The following is a 19749-nucleotide window of genomic DNA, read 5'->3' as shown; positions in this document are numbered from 1 at the left end:
TCTGCACATGTTACAACATGGCTTCATAGTAAAAGAGTGCAGGAACTAGACTGGCCTGCCTGCAGTCCAGACCTGTCTCCCATTGAAAATGTGTGGCGCATTATGAAGTGTAAAATACGACAATGGAGACGCCGGACTGTTGAGCAACTGAAGTTGTACATGAAGCAAGAATGGGAAAGAATTCCACTTACAAAGCTTCAACAATTAGTGTCCTCAGTTCCCAAACGCTTATTGAGTGTTGTTAAAAGGAAAGGTGATGTAACACAGTGGTAAACATGCCCATGTCCCAACTTACTTGGAATGCGTTGCAGACATCAAATTCAAAATTAGTGAATATTTGCAAAAAACAATAAAGTTTATCCATTTGAACATTAAATATATTGTCTTTGTAGTGTATTCAATTGAATATAGGTTGAAAAGGATTTGCAAATCATCATATTCTGTTTTTATTTATGTTTTACACAACGTCCCAACTTCACTGGAATTGGGGTTGTATAATACTGTAATAGTTTATACTAACAATGTTTGCTATCTGGTGTCAACCAGAGGAGGATGGGTTTCTGGAATTCTGTGAAGCTGTTTTGTGACATCACTTGTAAAAAGCGCTATGCAAATAAATTTGATTTGATTTGATTTAATTCCCCTTCTGAGTCTTGGTTCCTCTCAAGGTTTCTTCTTTTTGCTCTTAGGGATTTTTTTCTTTGCCACTATCGCTACTGGCTTGCTTATGGGGGTTTGGACCCAGATTTTCTTTTCTTTTTCTTTCTGTAATACTGATTGTTCTGTAAAGCTGATTTGTGACAATACGTGCTGTAAAAAGTGTTGTATAAATGAACACCTTGCTTGCCTCAGTTAAGGTAAATGTATATAATTCCACAATAAAAAGTATTAAATTAAAACAATTCTGCAAAGAGGAGTGGGCCAACTTTTACTACCAAGGGTAGCACAATCAGTTATTAGGTTTAGGGAGGCAATTACTTTTTCCGATGGGTGATACAGGTTTTGAATAAATCTTTATCTTCAGTAGATGGAATAATTACTTAAAAGCTGCATTTTGTGTTTATGTTGTCTTCATAGTATATTGAAATTAGTTGGAACTGTAATTGCACTCACCAATTATATTACATATTAATGTGCCAAGTTTTCAATATCAAATCAAATCAAATTTATTTGTATGCTGATGTTGTCACAAAGCAGCTTCACAGAACTGCAGAAAAGACAGAATTTGAACAAGAATGTAAAAAACCCCAGTTAAGCAAGCCAGGGGCGACAGTGGCAAGGAAAAACTCCCTCAGAGCTGAGGAAGAAACCTTGAGAGGAACCAAGGCTCACTGGGGGGGGACCCATCCAGTGATTATACTACTAATATTAATAGCAGTAGTATTAGTAGTAGTAATAGCTAGGAGTCTATGAAAACATCAGTGTAGGGTGGGCAGCTAGTCCAAGGTAGGTGGCGGCAGCTGGGGCATGGGCAACTGGTCTGAAGTGGGTAGCAGGAGGGGTCGACAGTCAGTCATCCTTCAGTGTCCGGCCGGACATGTAGGCGGTCATATACTCAGAAACATGGCAGGGAGATGGAATTAGTTTTATTCTGTCTGTTTGTACATAAAACAGGGAATGTGAACGTTTCCAGAGTGTGGCTAATGACTGGCAGATCTGACTATGACAGCTTAACTAAAAGGAGAGAACCAGAAGGACACACAGACACGAGAACACTCTGAAACAGTTTGGCATCCCTCCACTCCACCGTCCACAAACTTGAGTGACCGCATGCGAGTGGCAGGACGGCAGCACCAGCGTCTCAGTTTACTGTAATTCCCTGTGTCCATGGACCCGTCTTGGTCCTGAACATTTTCTGGAATATCATTCCAGAGTTTGGGGGCTTTATAAGAAAAAGCTCTTCCCCCAGCTGCAGCCTTATGAATTCTAGGAACTATTAATAAACCAGCACTCTGGGATCTGAGTAGTCGTGATGGCTCGTAATAGGAAATAAGATCTTGCAGGTACTCAGGAGCGAGCCCGTGTAGGGCTTTATATGTCAATAAAAGAATTTTATAGTCAATACAGAATTTAACAGGGAGCCAATGAAGTGATGATAGCACTGGACTGATATGATTAAATTTTCTAGTTTTAGTGAGGACCCTGGCTGCAGCGTTTTGGTCTAGTTGAAGTTTGCTTAGATTCCTGCTCGTACATCCTGACAGTAGTGCATTACAATAGTCTAGCCTAGAAGTAATAAAGGCATGTACTAGTGTCTCTGCGTCAAGCAGGGATAAGGCATTTCTTATATTGGCAATGTTGCGAAGATGTAGAAAAGCTGTCCTAGTGATGCTGCCTATGTGTTGATTGAATGATAAATCCGAATCAATTATGACGCCAAGATTTTTTGCTGCTGAGCCAGGTGTAACAGGAAAGTCAGCTAGATTTAAAATTAAATCTGGTAATTTATATATAATATAAAAGCAGTAAGCCATTTGAGGCTGTCTTACTGTGATTTTATTCTGCTGTATGTTGTGAGAAAATCACAGTAAAACTGCTTCTTGTGGCATATGACTATAGAATATAACAAGACAAAGATAAAACAAGTCATACATAAAATCAAGCTTAGTAAGTTCAGAGTATAGCACAGCTCTGTACAATATCTAAATTATGTCAGATATGTCAGCGTCAACGGTAAAATGGAGATCCAAGTATAAGGTTTTGTCAGTATTACAATGTACTCTAATTGTGAAAATATTATGCCTGATTAATGCAAGTGAAGTGTAAATATATCATCTGTGCATTGTAAATTAAAATATTTCCTAGAACTATACATTTCAATCAAGACCCAACCTTTATTTTTACATTTGCATTTGAAATGGACTCATCAGACAAAGTGTATGTCATTTGCCTTTGGATGGTCCAGCTTTTTCAACCTACTATTTGTGATGCAATCAAGGCTATGCATCAGTGAATTCCTGCAGGCAAGTTATCCTTGCTGCCACCTATATAGACCTCTTGCAATCAGTGTGAGGGGGATGGAGCAGTTTAGTGTTGACTAACACGCTTGTTGAACGGCCCATGCTCAGAATATGAGTACCTGAGAGGAGAGGTCTCTCGCCAGAGATTGCGCTTCTACACTCCAGTAAACACTTTCAACTGAGAGTGGCCCAACTATCACACACACTCTAGAGAATCATCTATCTCTTTAAATGTGTGAAGCTTTTAGTTTCCATGCAGGCACCCGCACATCCAACCCCCACCCACTCTCTCTCTATCTCTCTCTCTCTCACACACACACACACACACACACACACACACACACACACACACACACACGCGCGCATACACACACACACACACACACACACACACATACACACACACACACACACACGCAACACCTTCAGCTTCAACACCCTTAAGCACAGTCATTTTAAGCACAGCCAACTGGCTTTCAATAGCTGCACTCCCAGAAAAAAGAATCAAAAAATACATTCAGTGACTGTAGTTATTTCACCTTCTAGCTCGATTAGCAGCCCTTCTTGGAGATTCCAGTTGCATGTGGAGCACGTTTGATTGCATACCAGGTTGTTACTGTTTTCATAAGGACATTTGAAGAGATTAAATTAATTAGTGTCTCCATGTTCAAAGACTTGATTATTTGCACTGTACTGTTAACATAAGCTCTTTAAATCCAACGATCAAAGCAAGACAGTTACTATCTGAAATCCATTATTCAGCAGACGTATCTATCACACATATGCAATGGTTCTGCATAATGGCATTCTTAATGCTGTGAGGAAAGAAAGTAAAGAATGAAACCAATGTATATATGCTCCTTAAAAGCTTTGTCATTGGTTTTGCCATGGCATCAGAAATGACCTCAGAGAATGTGATTTGTACAAGGCACTTCCTCTGGCATTTCTCCATTTGATTTTCAGAAATAACCTTGGTGATCGTCTCAATCAGTGCCAATTAATTCAAATCACAACCTCGTCTTATTGCTTCATGCGGCATAGTGCGCAGCCCTGATGCTGTCTGAATAGCAGCCAAGCAGGAATGATTCTTAGGTCCCCTGGCTGTTACTGGCGCCTGCCTGACACCACTTCCAAACTGTCCTTTGTCTGCATCCTGGATTTGCTGCCAGATCACGGACCTTTCGACTTGCCTACCTTTTTTTTTTAACATGATACATCTGTCATTTTCAGAGAAAAGCCTTTTTTAGGGAGAATGGAACAAGGCAATCTTAGGCAAGATGATAGTGTTCATATTTGTAAGCCTGAATGCTGAATGCATAGTATATATATATATATATATATATATATATATATATATATATATATATATGCATATATATATATATATATATATATATATATATATATATATATATATATATATGTGTATATATGCAGACAGGCTCGTGCATCTGTGAGTAGCCTGCAGATTACCAAAAAGGTCCATACTGGTGAATCAAGCCAATGGCCTCAGTCTGAGAGGCTCATTTCCTATTCAGGTCACTACAGGATAACAAAGCCAGTCTGCTGGGAATGAGCTGAATACAGCCACTGCGCTCATTCAGACCCCTAATTCTAGGCCCTCCAATAAAGTGGCTGCTTTGATGATGGGCAGGTAGGTCTCTTTTTGCCAATGTCCTCCAAATAGGCAGCTAATGAGCCATCACATGTGGGCAGGCTGTGTGAATAGTGGATGCAAAAGTTATGCATGGATAAGAGCTTAAGACTGTGTAACTGATTCCACACAGCATTAGCTGTGTCAGTGGCATCTTGTGTTCTGCTACACAGCATGAGCTCAGTTTAATCATTTTTCACAAACTCTTTCATTTTACATGGTGTGCTGCCTTATTTGCAGTTTGTAAAGACATTTTTCTTCACAGTCATTTTTTAGAGACTGCTATGACACATCCATGAGACAAGTCTTTGTTAAACTAATGTTTCAACTTTCAACATTGAACTTGAAGTTGGTTCTCATGTTTCAATATTGTACAGTGTTTGACCTCCAAGGTTGCATGCCAAGCTGAGCCCTGTAACCAGGTCTGTCATGAAAACCATAATTTACTTCCAGTTTAAATACCCATTTCTGAGCAAGGTCCTCTGTCATTGAGCTCCTCACTTTGCCCAGGACAGTGGGTGGCCAAGAACTTCATTCACAGCTGTGGCATTGGTGGCGGATTGCATCTGAATATTTCACCTTGGAAAGTGTGATTACCTTCACTTTCACCGTTAATGTTCCAAAACCCATTCACGCTAAAACACCATCATTTATCCTGGAGGAGAGCACATTATAATGGGATACAAATTTTTAAATTAGAGCCGTTTTGAAGCCCTTTGCCTGCCTCCTCACTCGGTTGTGTTATTTAGAAACAATTCACAATTTATGGCTCTGACTAGATTCGTTTTGCAACCTTTAGTCATAATGTGCTGAGCCCCCTCAAGGCTGATTGCTGGTGCATTAGTGCGCTCTCTCTTTGGTTTTATCATGCAGTTTTTAGTGTAGGACACACACACAGCCTCTTTTTAATGCAACTCTGACCCCTGCCTGCTGCACGCTGCCAGACTATTCAGCACTACCCGCTGAAATGAATGGGCAAGCATTGTTGGAAATCAAAAGGAGACATTGAATGAAAGAAAATACTTTGCATTACATTGGTGTTTTGCTGCAAGGAGAAACAGCTTTAGATACAGTGGTTGATGGGAGACAGGGTAACTTTTTTGGGTGTGTGAACTTAAGAGTCTTTTTTGGAGTCACTATTCCATGATGAACGAGCTAGAAATTTTTTGTAAACAAATTGCAAGTTTTCTTGGCCACAGTGGAGTGATGTATGGAGGCACCCGGAGAATAGGGCTTAGAGGAGAAGAGAGGGAAAGGGTGAGGGTTTTAGGGGGAGGGGAAGTCTGCTTGTTGTCGCCAACTGAAGGCATCTGTCTAGGAGTGGCTGTAATTGGCTGAGTGGCGACATCTCATTAATATTGAGCCCAGGGGCAGGAGACAGCCGACTTCCTTTCCCGTGTTTGACTATTGGACTGCATCTGCGCTCATGCAAAAATGCACCCCATGCCTGTTGCCTGCTTTGTTAAAATAAAGACCATGAATATTAATGTTATGTGGGCTGGAAGCTTTGGAAGGGGAAGGGGGGTCATCTATCACTGATTTCCCTTCTGCATATTCTAACCCCACTTTCAGTGTCCAATACGCTGTATGCTGAAGCATCATTTATAGGCGCACAAGCATGAATCACTGTCATGTGAAATGGTTCCATTTTTTTTCTAACGTAATGTACTATTACACATTGAACTCTTGGTGCCACTGTTTGAAGGGCTTAGGTGAACCTTTTTAAATTTATTTCCCCTATTTTTCCCTTAATTTCAATTAGAGATAACATAGGGCACTACATGTCATATGATAAATGTAACATCATTGAAGACTTAACATTCTCAGATAATCCCTCTCCCTTACAGTAATGCATACACTTGACTGACTGCTATGCTAAAGGTAGATGGGGAAGAAGGGACTATTGATTAAATACAAGGTCACAATACTTTCCATATATACACTTTCACAGTATCAGATGATATTTAAGTGTGCATTAATAAAGTTAATGAACTCATGCTTCGTTAGTCCTATGACTCTATGCTAAATGAATATCTTACCAACCTGACACAGCTTATTTACATTGTTTTGCTTCTGTTAATATTACACCAATTAGTGCCTTGTGTAGTACTATAAGATGGTAACCATACACAAAGCATGTGTGAATGGCTTGAAACAGCCTACCCATATGGTACTGCAAAAAAAACTAGAAAAAAGCTAGAGAACCACTGGATATCTTTAATATATCCTCTAAAATGTAGATGATATTTCATTTAATTGATTTACTTTGCAGTAAAAACATTAAATACCAATTATATTTTACATATCTTCAAAGTCGTCTTAGAAGTTGTCTTAGTATTTTCTACTTCTCACGGTCTAAGTAATCCCAAATGTTGATGTTGAGGCCCGGACTCAGTCCATTGTTGTGAGAACACCAGCAGCTTCTTTGATTTGCAAATTTTCTTCTTCTTTGTCTATGTCCTTTTCTTAGTAACAGCTTCTTGACAGCTGTACAGACTCATAGTGCTGAGTTGTCTTCTCATAGTGGAAGGATGGACAAAGTAAGAGTGGAGCTAGAGCTGGGCGATATGGGCAAAACTGTTATCACAATAAACAAATAATATAGTGATAAATGTCAAACATTATTTCTTTCGAGTTTGAAGGCTGATTTTTACTCCTGGGTGGTTAATCGCTGTTTTAAAGTTTTTTTATGATCAGAACATGACAAACCAAACAGTGGAACATTTCACAAATCATGGGAGAGTGGGAGAAAGCTTCTGAGTGGTTGTTTTTCCCAGCTGGAAAAGTACAGTTTTTGTAATAGTTATAATTAAAGAAAGAAAATATTATTTTTAGCTGTCTGCTGACGAGTGCTCCCATTACAAATGCTAAACAAGTGACAAACAACAGTGTTAAACTGTTTAGTTTCTAAACAACGTCAACTAAGTACAAACAGCAAACATTAGCTGGCTCGGTACGTCAGTGATGGATCACACCGCCTTAATGCTGTCACTCCTACTGCATCCATGTCAGAACATATCACAGTATTCAAACACCAGCTAGCAGATGACTGGGTTTCTCTACTGTATCGTAGTAGTCTGAGGGGTGAACCGAAATATATCTGACGCTCGCTGTGTAAAAGCTTTAACTGCAGTGTGAATCTCTAACACTAGACAAACAGAGTCCTCCTTTTAGGTATGTTTAAACTGAAAACCGTGCTTCTGTGTCGTGTTTGATCTACAGCGTCATCAATTCGCCATGTTGTGCGAGAGACAGAGTGCGTAAAACAGCTAACCTGGAAAGATTTTAAATCAGGGTTGTAACTCACACAAACCCACTTCTTTCTTTCAGTTTCATTGCTTGGGAATACACTAATACTAAAATATGACTGAGAGCTGTAACAGCGCTGTAGCCGTGAGGAGCAGATGTAAGTAAACACGTGGGTTCACAGTAGGTCAGTACAGTTACACCACTTATCTCGTCACTCACACTTGGCCACAGGAGAACAGATCTCTGAGCGCTCCACTCAAACAGGGAATATATAACTCCACCTTTCAGATGTTGTTGAAGTATGCTAAAGTAAGACTAGTTACACTGAAGTAAGTTCTCTGCACATTTTAACAATTTTTTGAACTTTGGTTTAGTAAACTCACAAACTCAGACAGTTTTTCCCATTTACTTTCCTTAGACATTTCCTTTTCTTATACATGTTGACTATATCTAATGAATATGTAAATGAATAGCTTGCACTAAATGGCCATTTGACTGGAAATTAATTAAATGAAGGGTGGTCTCTGACTTTTACACAGTACTGTACATAAATTTAACATATTAAAATACACAGTGCTGTCTGGAGGTACTAGACAATTTGACTTTTTGGTTGTTTTTGTTCTGTTCATTGTATTGACTGTGAGTCAGTACTGACTGTGAGTTTTAGGATTAGGTTATGGGTTGAGGTTAAGGTTAGGTTTAGGATTAGGGCCAGGGTTACAATTAAATTTTGGGCTGAGGTTAGGTTTGGTTGTAATGGAAGTAACATGTTGACAATTCATCTACTTAATGTATGTATCAACAGTTCATCTACAGGATATTCATGTATTATATATATATTATATATTCAGATGCTTCACCACTGCACTTATTTGTCGGTGACGTGTTACTGATAATTGGTTAAGAGTCTATTAATTATCTACAGTGGACCACTTTAAAAAAGTGTTACACAGAATTAATCTTCTGTTATTATCTGCAGTAATGCTGTGAATAAAAGTGAATGATCCAGTTTCACTGTCAGCTATGCAGGTCTTTACCATCATGTTTTAATGGTCAGGCTTACCAATCTTTCAGGTCAGGCTGATGTGGTCTTCTCTTTAAGGTAATCTTTCACACATCTACTGCATACCTGCATCTTAGAGCATATTTTCAGTCATGTTCTTCATGATTAAAAGTATTCTTCCATTTACTGTGGCTTGCTGGCTTGTTTGAGGATATTTGCAGTTGCTCTGAGGTGTGTTTTGCTTAACCCTAGATCACATGGTGTATATGTCTAGAAATGACCCCTCTTACATTTTATTTCCATTTATTTATCACTTGTAACCCTGAAAAAAGCAATGAAAATCTGTCAATAGTGCAGATTTGAAAATTTTAATCTATACCACATTGGTGTTTGTAGGCAGAAGGGAAGTTTTTTATAATGATATACATTTGAGTAAAGTGATTGGTATGCATTGTTTTGCAGAAAGAAAAAACATTCTTTGCATTTTTGACATTTAAGCAAACAGAAAAAGCTACAAGTGCAGGCTTGAACCTGTCAATTAAGAATATAATTAAATGTAAATGTCATTTATTGCTTAACTTCATAATTATATAATTGTAATTACATCTATATAATTAACATCTCCACCTTACATTGTGGCACTTGCACAGATGCCTGAATGTAACTGCTGCCCCATGTAAGATAGAAAACTGAAAATTCAACAGCTTTGTAGAAATTAAGACATGAAACAACAACTGGCAGTGCAGGGTGCTAGAAAGCAATACTGACCTAGATATATCAACATATTATTCTGTTTTGTCTGTGCTATTTTGCATTCACATTCATTTTGTTGTTAAAACACACATATATATATAAACACACAGAAAATTAGAAATTTGAATTCTGAAAATTTTTTGGCCATACTGCCCACTGCTACCTGTATCTTATAGCCTGTTCTGTAAATGAGTGTAAAGCCACTCCTTTTGCTATAACCACAGCCTTGCTATGACAATAGAGATGCTCATCAGTTGGTTCTATATGCACTGAGTCTGTAAATACAACTGCTGCACAGCTGTGTCAGAGTTCTATTGGCAACATATAGATGAATCCCTTGCGCCATCATTTACTTGGTCTAGCAGGAAATCCCTTTTGATGAGTAATCAATTGAGAGAATCCTTTAAATATAAATGAGCTGTTTGTCTTGCTGCAGGGGAACAGCAAAAGATACACAAAATGGTAATCAATGTTTTTAATGGTGAAAACCAGTGTTGAGATTATTAACAATGAAGAATTGATGAGTAGAGTAATCAAAACATACAAATGTGAAATTATGCAAAAGGCAGCTAGAAATTAATAAAAACAACTGTTAGAGTAATGGAAACGCTCGTAAATTATTAACAAAAAAACAAGTGACTAATCTATTCCTTTTTTTACCCGCTGAAAGACGTATTACAGTCCTTACATTAAAAGTTTCATATAGCTCTATTCATTCTTTCCTTCATAATTTTTAAACCATGAAAACTACATATATCAGGATATTATGGTGAGTTTTTTTACCAATATCTATGAATAAGACATAAGTATCTCATTAGGTGAACGGGTTTAGAGATTTCTCTAAAAGATGTTGCCCTTTCCAAAGCTTACCACAGACCAACTATCGGTTTGCCATGAATTATTAATTAAAAAACACTGAGAACCCTCTGAGGAGCAGAATCACAGAAGAAAGGCGAAGGTCAAATTAAATAGGTTTCCATGCAAGCCATTTAATGATAAAAATAACAGAAATTAACTATAATTGCTTTAAAGTGTTGAAATGTAACATACCTTTATAGGCCCTGCAGATGAATTAAGGTTTTCATCCATCATCTATGAAGAAGTGAGTCAGACTTCAATTAACTGTGAAGAGTTCAAGTGCCACCCACTTTTTTCCATCTCCATTTTTAAGTTCAGACAGAAAAACTGCGAAAAGAATGTCAAAAATATATTCTGTGTTAGCACTTACTTCAGTAGTCTGGTGGTTAAAGAATGATTCTGTGTTGTTTTAACAAGTTGAAATCTTTTGGCTTGCAATCCTGTAGACACTGCTACAGTGTGGCTCAATGATGTCACCTTGCCTAATAGGATCTGGTCTCAGATGTTTAAATTATTCAGTTCTTTTTAAAGGAGAAGCCCAACAACCTTCTTAATTGATACAAAGCGTGCTGGTGGAAGGAGTTTGGCTCCCTGGCATTGTAAGAGAGACATGCTGGAATGCCTTTGTTCTATGTACAAATTGGTGGTCTTTAATGAGGGACCACCAGGTCTTTTCCGCGTTGTCTCCAGAACAATAAACCACAGCTGGATCACAGTACCCTTAAAGATGCTTTAGAGCAAATGAGATGTGGTCTAACATGTTTAAATAACTATAGCCACCACCACAACACCCACCCAGTGGCCTTTATTTGCAGAGTCCATTTTACTGCGTCCTTAGTCTAGCCTTTTTCCCTTGCTCGCTCACCCACTGCTCGCTCTTTCTCTTTCTTTTTGTTTTTGCTTCTGTTTGTAATGCCTTTTTTCTCATTTAGGAGACTTTGGCAAGGAGGACTGTGCTTTTACCATACAAAATCTATTCTCTCCACTGTATGAAGGTCAATACGAGCAGGTGATGGGCTGCCTACTGATAATGAAATGTGACTAGATACCATGCCGTAAGGACAACGGACTGATTTCTCTACTCAGGCAGCTGTGGGCCAGTGGGGATGGGTAAGAGAGTGAAGGGGGAAAAAATATGAGGGTAGGAGAGATAGAAGCAGCCACTGGAGTGTTTGAAAATGATCTTTGACAAATGCTCCTCAGGGAGGTCAGAGAAGCTCATTAGTTTGCAAATGGTTAATAGAGCCATTTAAAACCCCCACTCATCAGCTTGTGAAGGCATGTTAAATTAGAGATACATATACAGTGCTGAGCAAAAGTCAGAGACCACCTTTATTTTATTTAATTTCCATTCAGAACAATAATTAAGTACATGCTTTTTTCAGTGTCAGATAAAAAAAATCAAAGCAGGAAACATCCAAACCTGTGCAAAGTCTTAGGCAGTCGAGCTAACTGTTTAAAATCATTTATATCTGCAGTCAGTGTGTTTTTGCTTGTAAAATGCCATATAACACTAGAATAATAAAGCAATCAGAGGCTGTGGGATATTGCGATTTTATCACAGGGAAAGGTTTTCTTTGGCACAACATGAAGCCATCTTTCCACCGTAAGAAGTCAACTCATTGCTATGGGTTATAAAGAATGCATAGCTCTCAAACTGCTACTGAGAAAAAGAAAAGGAATACAAATTACACTAGAACCATGAGACAGGACATCTGAGCTGTAAAGTGAGGTTTTATTAACTGATTAGTCAAAATTTCTTATTGGTATTAAGTGAATCAAGAACTGAACTTTGGTGTTGTTTACAGGGAGTATGAAAAAATATGCCTGTGGAAAATTTTATACTATAGTATAAAACAATTTGCAATAAAACAATTGCGTTCAGCTGCCTTCCAAATTAAATGTTTGTGTTCCTCTTGCCTTTGGTTTGTGTGAATTATATTTATCTTCTGTTTCATTTGAAACAGATAAAAAATAGAAAACAGTGAATTGTGACAGTTTTGAATTGCATGAGATCTTTGATTGAATGTATACTGGAAGCCTTGCTCTCTGAGGTTTTACATGATTAATAGTTATTGATATCAATAGTAATGCAAGGCATCAAAAAAAATCTAGTGTTACTAGTGCTCTTTGGTTCCTCATCAAAAAAAGGAAATAGAGCTGCAAAGTTTGTAAACATTGAACGTTCCGCTGTTTTTTTAAGAAGATGATTCAAAGAGCTGACTCTGGTGCATATAGATGGGCTTGGTGAAGCTTACAAGGAAATTATCCTAAGCCTGTGATCTGCTCTGGCCCTTGGCCTGCACGTCTTTGATGAAAGACTTGCTTTGAATGGCATTATTAATCTCCCTTAGCACATTCAGTAAGTAAAGAATGGACATCACAAACAAAGCTTTAGCCTTGCTTGTAAATTTAAGACATTTATGCAGTAAAGTGTAAGCTCAGGAGTTAAAGTGTGTGTGTGTGTGTGTGTGTGTGTGTGTGTGTGTGTGTGTGTGTGTGTGTGTGTGTGTGTGTGTGGGTGTGGGTGTCTGCTCAACCTTGATCAGGTCAATAAAGGCTTTTCAAAGGATGCTATAAGCTATTTGATAGACACGGTGGTAATGGGAGTACTTTAAAAGCAGGGTTGAGGAAAATTAATCAGAGCTGATAGAAAAGGGAAGGAAATGAAGTAGCCAAATATCATCCAATCAAAAGTAAAAGATGATACCTCATACAAATGAAATGTCATATACAATAGCTCATTCAGACGTCCTCACCTGACAATCCATCAAAGCATCAGTGGGCAAGGGCACAAGTATCTGCTTTTTATATTTCTCTCTCTCTCTCTCTCTCTCTATCTCTCTCTCTCTCTCTCTCTCTCTCTCTCTCTCTCTCTCTTTTTCTCTACTCTCTCCCTGTCTGTCTCTCCATCTCTCTCTCTGCCTCTTTCCCTCAGTCAGAGCACTGAGGTGACCTACAAAACCTCCATCACTCACCCAGTTCAATCAATTGCCAGGTGTCTGCGGAGAGTTAAGGTCACAAAGTAAATTTCCACAGCACTTTTCTCCTCCTCAAGCCTCTCATGACGCACCCTCTCCAAGGCTGGCATCCTGCCGCTCCGCCTCAGTCCCCCCTCACAAAGACGTTCTCCTCTTTCCCCCATTCTCACTATCAAAACAACAGTCATTAGGCAAATTTGCTTTGGTGCAGGATTACGTTAATTATCATGGAATTATCACTTCATTAAAGCGGGCAGAGATAAATTATCTTTGATGAAATGGCTACAGAATGGGAAAATAATGATCTAGCATTTAAATAAATAAGTAAATAACATAAATAAATACGTGCGGACTCCAGCAAACTAAATAAATACATAAATAACTAATCAGCAAGGGTGGGAACAGAGTGGTGGAACTGGAATTTGATGGAATAGGTTTTAGGGGTGCGCCACCCTACTCACAGAGTTTTCTATACTGCAGTTCTCTAAATGCAGGTATACATTAATCATTCCAAGTACTATTTATAATAAAGGACTTTATAAGTACTGTGAAGCAGTCTTTGTTTCCAAAACAAAGAATGCTGCTCTGGGGAGAATAGTGCAGTATAATTTTGCAGATTGATGTTCCCATAATGATCACTACTATTACTATTGGTATTATACTCTTGACAGCCTTTGTTCTTCTTCTTTTTTGGGGTCAAAACTATTAGGTTTGAATGCCACCAGCACTGAAAACATGCAAAAAGAGGCATACAAACATGTTGGCCATAACCTTTTGCAATATAGATACAGTGTGAATTACTGAAAAACACAATAATGCCTCAGATACACATGCAGCATGCACTGACTCTGCTCCGTGGTCAGCAGAAGGACAGGATTGCTATGGCAACATTAGAAGGCCTCCCTGTTGCTGGTGTGTGAGGGTTTAGCCTCGGCTGGTGACGTCTCGCAACCTGTGTCAGACTCTCATCCCTAATCCAATGTTGGAATTGCAGTTTGTATTTCACTTCGCTCTCCACCTTAAGTTCACTCCTGTTCAGAAGTCAAATCATGTTCTCTTCCATTACAAGTCTCTTAGGGTTAGGTTAGGTTGACATGCAGAAAATGTTCAGACCAAAAGCTTGTTTATCACATTCAAGTTGTAAATATGTGTAGAAACAGACTACTGAGTAGTTTTTGATTTGAACTAGACTGCTGCACTGCTGCATTGAAGTGCTCATTTCATATCAGATACTTTTACATTTTGCTTGTACATTTTGCTGCTGTCACTACAGTGGAGCGATGCTGAAAGTGTAGCAAGAGCAGATACTAGCATAAACTTCACAAGAAAGCACAGAGCTTCAGAAGATGGCTTCATATTTACTACTTAAAAAACACAGTTGTTATTGGTGAAATCTGTGACTATGAAACATTACTATGAAAAGGCATTACTTTACAATTTTATGCCTGTTGTTGATAATGCAAACAAAAGGAAAAAGTTGAAAAAAAAAAAACTTTATTCACATAAGCAATTTGTGTAGGCTATACATAGAATCCTCCAACTAAAACATTTCTCTCACAAGGGTTCAGATTTCTGTTGAGAGGTTGATTATAAATATCACCATGTAAGCATTCAAGCATTCCAGCAATTAAAATTATTTATATTTCATATAATATTTTATTTTATATTATGTGTTTCCTCCCATCGACCCACCACCAATGGGAGGGGCAGTAGTAGGGGTTCAGTGCTTTGTGGATTGGGCAGTGTCCGAAGGCGTGGGCCTTAGCATTCTGATCCTCGGTTGCTGAAACTGGCTTTTGGAACTTGGAACGTTACCTCATTGGCGGGGAAGGAGCCTGAGTTGGTGCGCGAGATTGAGAGATACCGGCTAGATATAGTCGGGCTCACCTCAACACACAGCTTGGGCTCTGAGTCCAATCTCCTTGAGAGGGGCTGGACTTTATTCTTTTCTGGGGTTGCCCATGGTGAGAGGCGGCGGGCAGGTGTGGGCTTTCTCATAGCCCCTCCACTCAGTGTCTGTATGTTGGGGTTTTCTCCGGTGGATGAGAGGGTAGCTTCCCTACGTCTTGGGGAACGGGTCCTGACTACTGTCTGTGCTTATGCACTGAACAGCAGTTCAGAGTACCCAGCCTTCTTAGAGTCCTTGGAAAGGGTGCTTGAAAGTGCTCCTCCTGGAGACTCTATTGTCCTACTGGGGGACTTTAATGCTCACGTGGGCAATGACAGTTAGACCTGGAGGGGTGTGATTGGGAGGAATGGCCTCTCTGATCTGAACCCGAGTGGTGTTCTGTTTTTGGAATTCTGTGCAAACCACAGTTTGTCCATCACAAACACCATGTTTGAACACAAGGATGTCCATAAGTGCACATGGCACTAGAACACCCTAGGCCACAGTTCAATGATTGACTTTGTAGTCGTGTCATCAGAATTGCGGCCATGTGTTTTGGACACTCGGGTAAAGAGAGGAGCTGAGCTGTCAACTGATCACCACCTGGTGTTGAGTTGGATCAGGTGGTGGGGGAAGATGCCGGTCAGACCAAGCAAGCCCAAACATATAGTGAGGGTTTGCTGGGAACGTCTGGCAGAAGAACCTGTCAGATTGATCTTCAACTCACACCTCCGTCAGAACTTTGACCAGATATCGGGGGAGGTGGTGAGAGATCCAGGTAAGAGATGCCGTCAAGCTTAAGAAGGAGTCCTACTGGGCATGGTTGGCCTGTGGGACACCAGAGGCAGCTGGCAGGTATCGACAGGCCAAGTGATCTGCGGCTTCAGTCGTCGCCAAGGCAAAAACCTATGATTGGGAGGAGTTTGGTGAGGCCTTGGAAAGTGAGAATCAGTACCTTGAAATCCGAGACCATGGTTCTCAGGCGGAAAAGGGTGGAGAGCCCTCTTTGGGTTGGGGATAGGCTCTTGCCTCAAGTGGAGGAGTTCAAGTATCTCGGGGTCTTGTTCACAGTACAAGGGAGCGGGAGATTGACAGGCGGATTGGTGCTGGGTCAGCAGTGATGTGGGCTCTTTACCGGTCTGTTGTGGTAAAGAAAGAGCTGATCCATAAGGGAAGGCTCTCGATTTACCGGTCGATCTACGTTCCCACCCTTACCTATGGTCATGAGCTTTGGGTAATGACCGAAAGAATAAGATCACGAATACAAGCGGCTGAAATGAGTTTCCTCCGCTGGGTGTCTGGACTCTCCCTTAGAGATAGGGTGAGAAGTTCGGTCATACGGAAGGGACTTGGGGTAGAGACGCTGCTTCTTCACGTCGAGAGGAGTCAGCTGAGGTGGTTCGGGCATCTAGTTAGGATGCCTCCTGGACGCCTCCCTTGGGAGGTGACACAGGCAAGTCCACATGGGAGGAGACCCCGGGGAAGACCCAGGACACGCTGATGTGATTATATCGCCCAGCTGGCCTGGGAGCGCCTTGGAATCCCCCTTGGAGAGCTAGTGGAAGTGGCTGGAGAAAGGGAGGTCTGGGCCTCATTGCTTAGGATGCTGCCCCCGCGACCCGAACCCCAGGGAAGCGGAAGATAATGGATGGATGGATGGATGGAGGGATGGATGGATGGATGGATATATTTTTGTTTATTATCTGTCATATTAAGGAATATTTCAGGAAGCCCTGTTGATAAGCCAGAACGAGAATACATTTCTGGTGTTAAATTTTTGGTGCTGGACTGCAGCAAAAAACACCACAAGCAGGGATAAACCTCCCTTAAACCTATCCTTAAAATTCTCCTGTTTATGTTCTTGTAGTGTGCAAAGTATGGTCAATAACACAACCAAAATAAAGTTGCTTATGAAGTGCTATCGGTAGCTAACAGAACCCTGTTTACCTTGCAAGAAGTAATGTTTATTTTTTTGCATGCATTGTGTTCTCCATGTATGTGAAAGACATCTGCATTCTTAATAGAATTTGTATGGAAAGTTTTTCACATATGATACCTTACATTTCATGTATTGGCTAACAACAGGCTTATCAGGTCCGTGCACAGACAATTTGAGGGCCAGCGGCTTTAAAAATGGCAACTTGGATTAATTTATTTCACAGCATGTTTTGCAAACAGGGATGTGAATGCCAATCTCCAACATACAAAGCTATAACCCCCAATACTACAATCTTGCTCTTAACCTAGTAGGTCTAGCAACTTATAGTGTCCCTTACTCAAGTCCCCTTGGGTTATATTTGTGCACATACCTTAGATTTGTTGCCCACTGGACAATGATAACAAGTGCACCATTGCAATTGCTTTCATCTCTGCCTGCATGAGGCATTGGATTTGTTTAGAAATTTCACACTCTATATGTTTTCACTCACCCCCACCCCCTCAATATTTAGCCCAAAATTTTTAATGGTTGTTCCCAGTTCTTGATACGAGATTACATCTGGCCCTGTGAAACTATGACAGGGGTCAACAATTCCTGCTTCCTTGAAAAAGATTTTGTGTTCTTTTGGCATTTAAAGCTATCATCGAATCAATTTACATTTCTTTGAGAATGAAACTCTCAATTAGCTTCAGGAATTTTACTTACAACACAGAAAAGGCCACCTAGCTATACACACATCATCTCTTCTGACTGTTTTGTTGCTGAGGTTTAATTTAGGTTTCACATTTGAGAAAGATACTGTTGAACTGTTCAACATTGGGAAAAAAATTAGTTCTACCTCTGTGTTGTGATTGTGTTTGCAAGATATATCCTCTGGCACAACTATTTTCTTCTCAGTCCAATGTTTTTTTTTTGCTTGTTTTTTTTTCTTCTTCTTCTTCTTCTTCTTCTTCTTCTTCTTTTTCTTCTTCCTCTTCTTTGTCTTCTTCAACATGACTGCATCTAGATTTTCAGGAGGAGGCTGAAATAGACCATTGCCTTTGGCTGTGGAATACAATGCTTTTACATTAAGGACTCTGTGACTTCATGCCCTTTTACTTTTCCTTTACCAGCAGCTCATCTTTTCTCTTCAGCCAAGCAGGGAAATAACTCTTCTCCTTAACCGCTTCCTGTAGTAGCTTGGTGAAATGTACTTTCCTTATGCCTCATCTCCCCCCTCCACACTCCCCCCTTCACCATGAGCAAACGAAAATCTCTATGGCCACATTGTTCAAACTAGAGTCTTCTTTAATGGTCCTGTACTATTTGATGGACACCATGGATTGGGCATTTGAAAGGAGATCAAATAGAGGTGAAGGCTCATTAGGAGCTCCTGTTGTGAAAGCTTTTCCCCAAAAGAGTACACCACCAGTGGAAAAGAACGTGGGCAGTTTTGTACCTGCTGATCAGACCTCAGACCTTCAAATGCATTGTGCGATTCGATCACCTTGATGCTAGCAAATATCTTTTGGAGAATAAACATTCAGTCAACATGACACAAATGCATGACAGGCTGCCACTCCATCACAAAAAGGTTGTTTGCAAATGCCTCAGTGGTTAGTTGTTTATAGAGTACAAAGTCCTTGTGAATTCTCTCTAGAAAAGCCAATAGCAAATAAACATCAATCTCAAGGGAGGCTGAATTTTCAGTCTAATATACAGTCCACAATCAAGGCAAACTGCGCTGTCAGTATTATGTGCAATGATAAATGTTTAAGCATAAGCTAATAGAGGGGTGCTCAATCCTGGTCCTGGAGATCTACCACCCTGGTTAGTTCAGATTCAACACAACTGGCTCATATAGCCAGATGAATAATTAAAATTTAAAATTCATTTTAAGCCTAAATTTAATTTCAAAATTATCATCTCACCTTCTGTGAGGTAGTTTTAAGTATTAAATAATTTGAATGTCTGGTTCCTTTAACCACTGCTGTAAGTATGACTCTGGAATTATTTCTTAAATGGAGCGCTGTACAAAATACTTTGCTTTGTTCACCTTTTAAAGACTGAATTATGCACATCTATTATATTAAGATGTAATAAAATCATTGGAAATGAGTGCATTTTTGCTTCAGATAATCTCCAAAATGTGAACATAAGAAAAGTCCAGTTTACTCCAGTTTCCCCTGCACTGGAGGCTCCTGCATCTGTCCTCAAAGCTCTTGGCTCATTCTTAGTTTTTTTTTTTTTTGTTTCCAGCTTATCAACATTGGAGAAAACAAAGTGCCTTTTAGAAAGTGAAAGAGAGTGAAATACTGTGGATATATGGACATAGTATCTGCTCATTGTTAGACTGAACCTTTGCTCATAATAATAATCAGTAATTTCATGACATTGTGCACAATGCATATGCAGTGCAGTTTGTAGGTAATTGGACAATGACATCATTTTTGTTGGCTCTGTGCTCCATCACATTGCTTTTGAA

This window comes from Pygocentrus nattereri, chromosome 8 (genome assembly GCF_015220715.1).
Source record: "Pygocentrus nattereri isolate fPygNat1 chromosome 8, fPygNat1.pri, whole genome shotgun sequence".
In the NCBI taxonomy this organism is placed as follows: Eukaryota; Metazoa; Chordata; class Actinopteri; order Characiformes; family Serrasalmidae; genus Pygocentrus; species Pygocentrus nattereri.
This window is presented reverse-complemented; position numbering follows the sequence as displayed.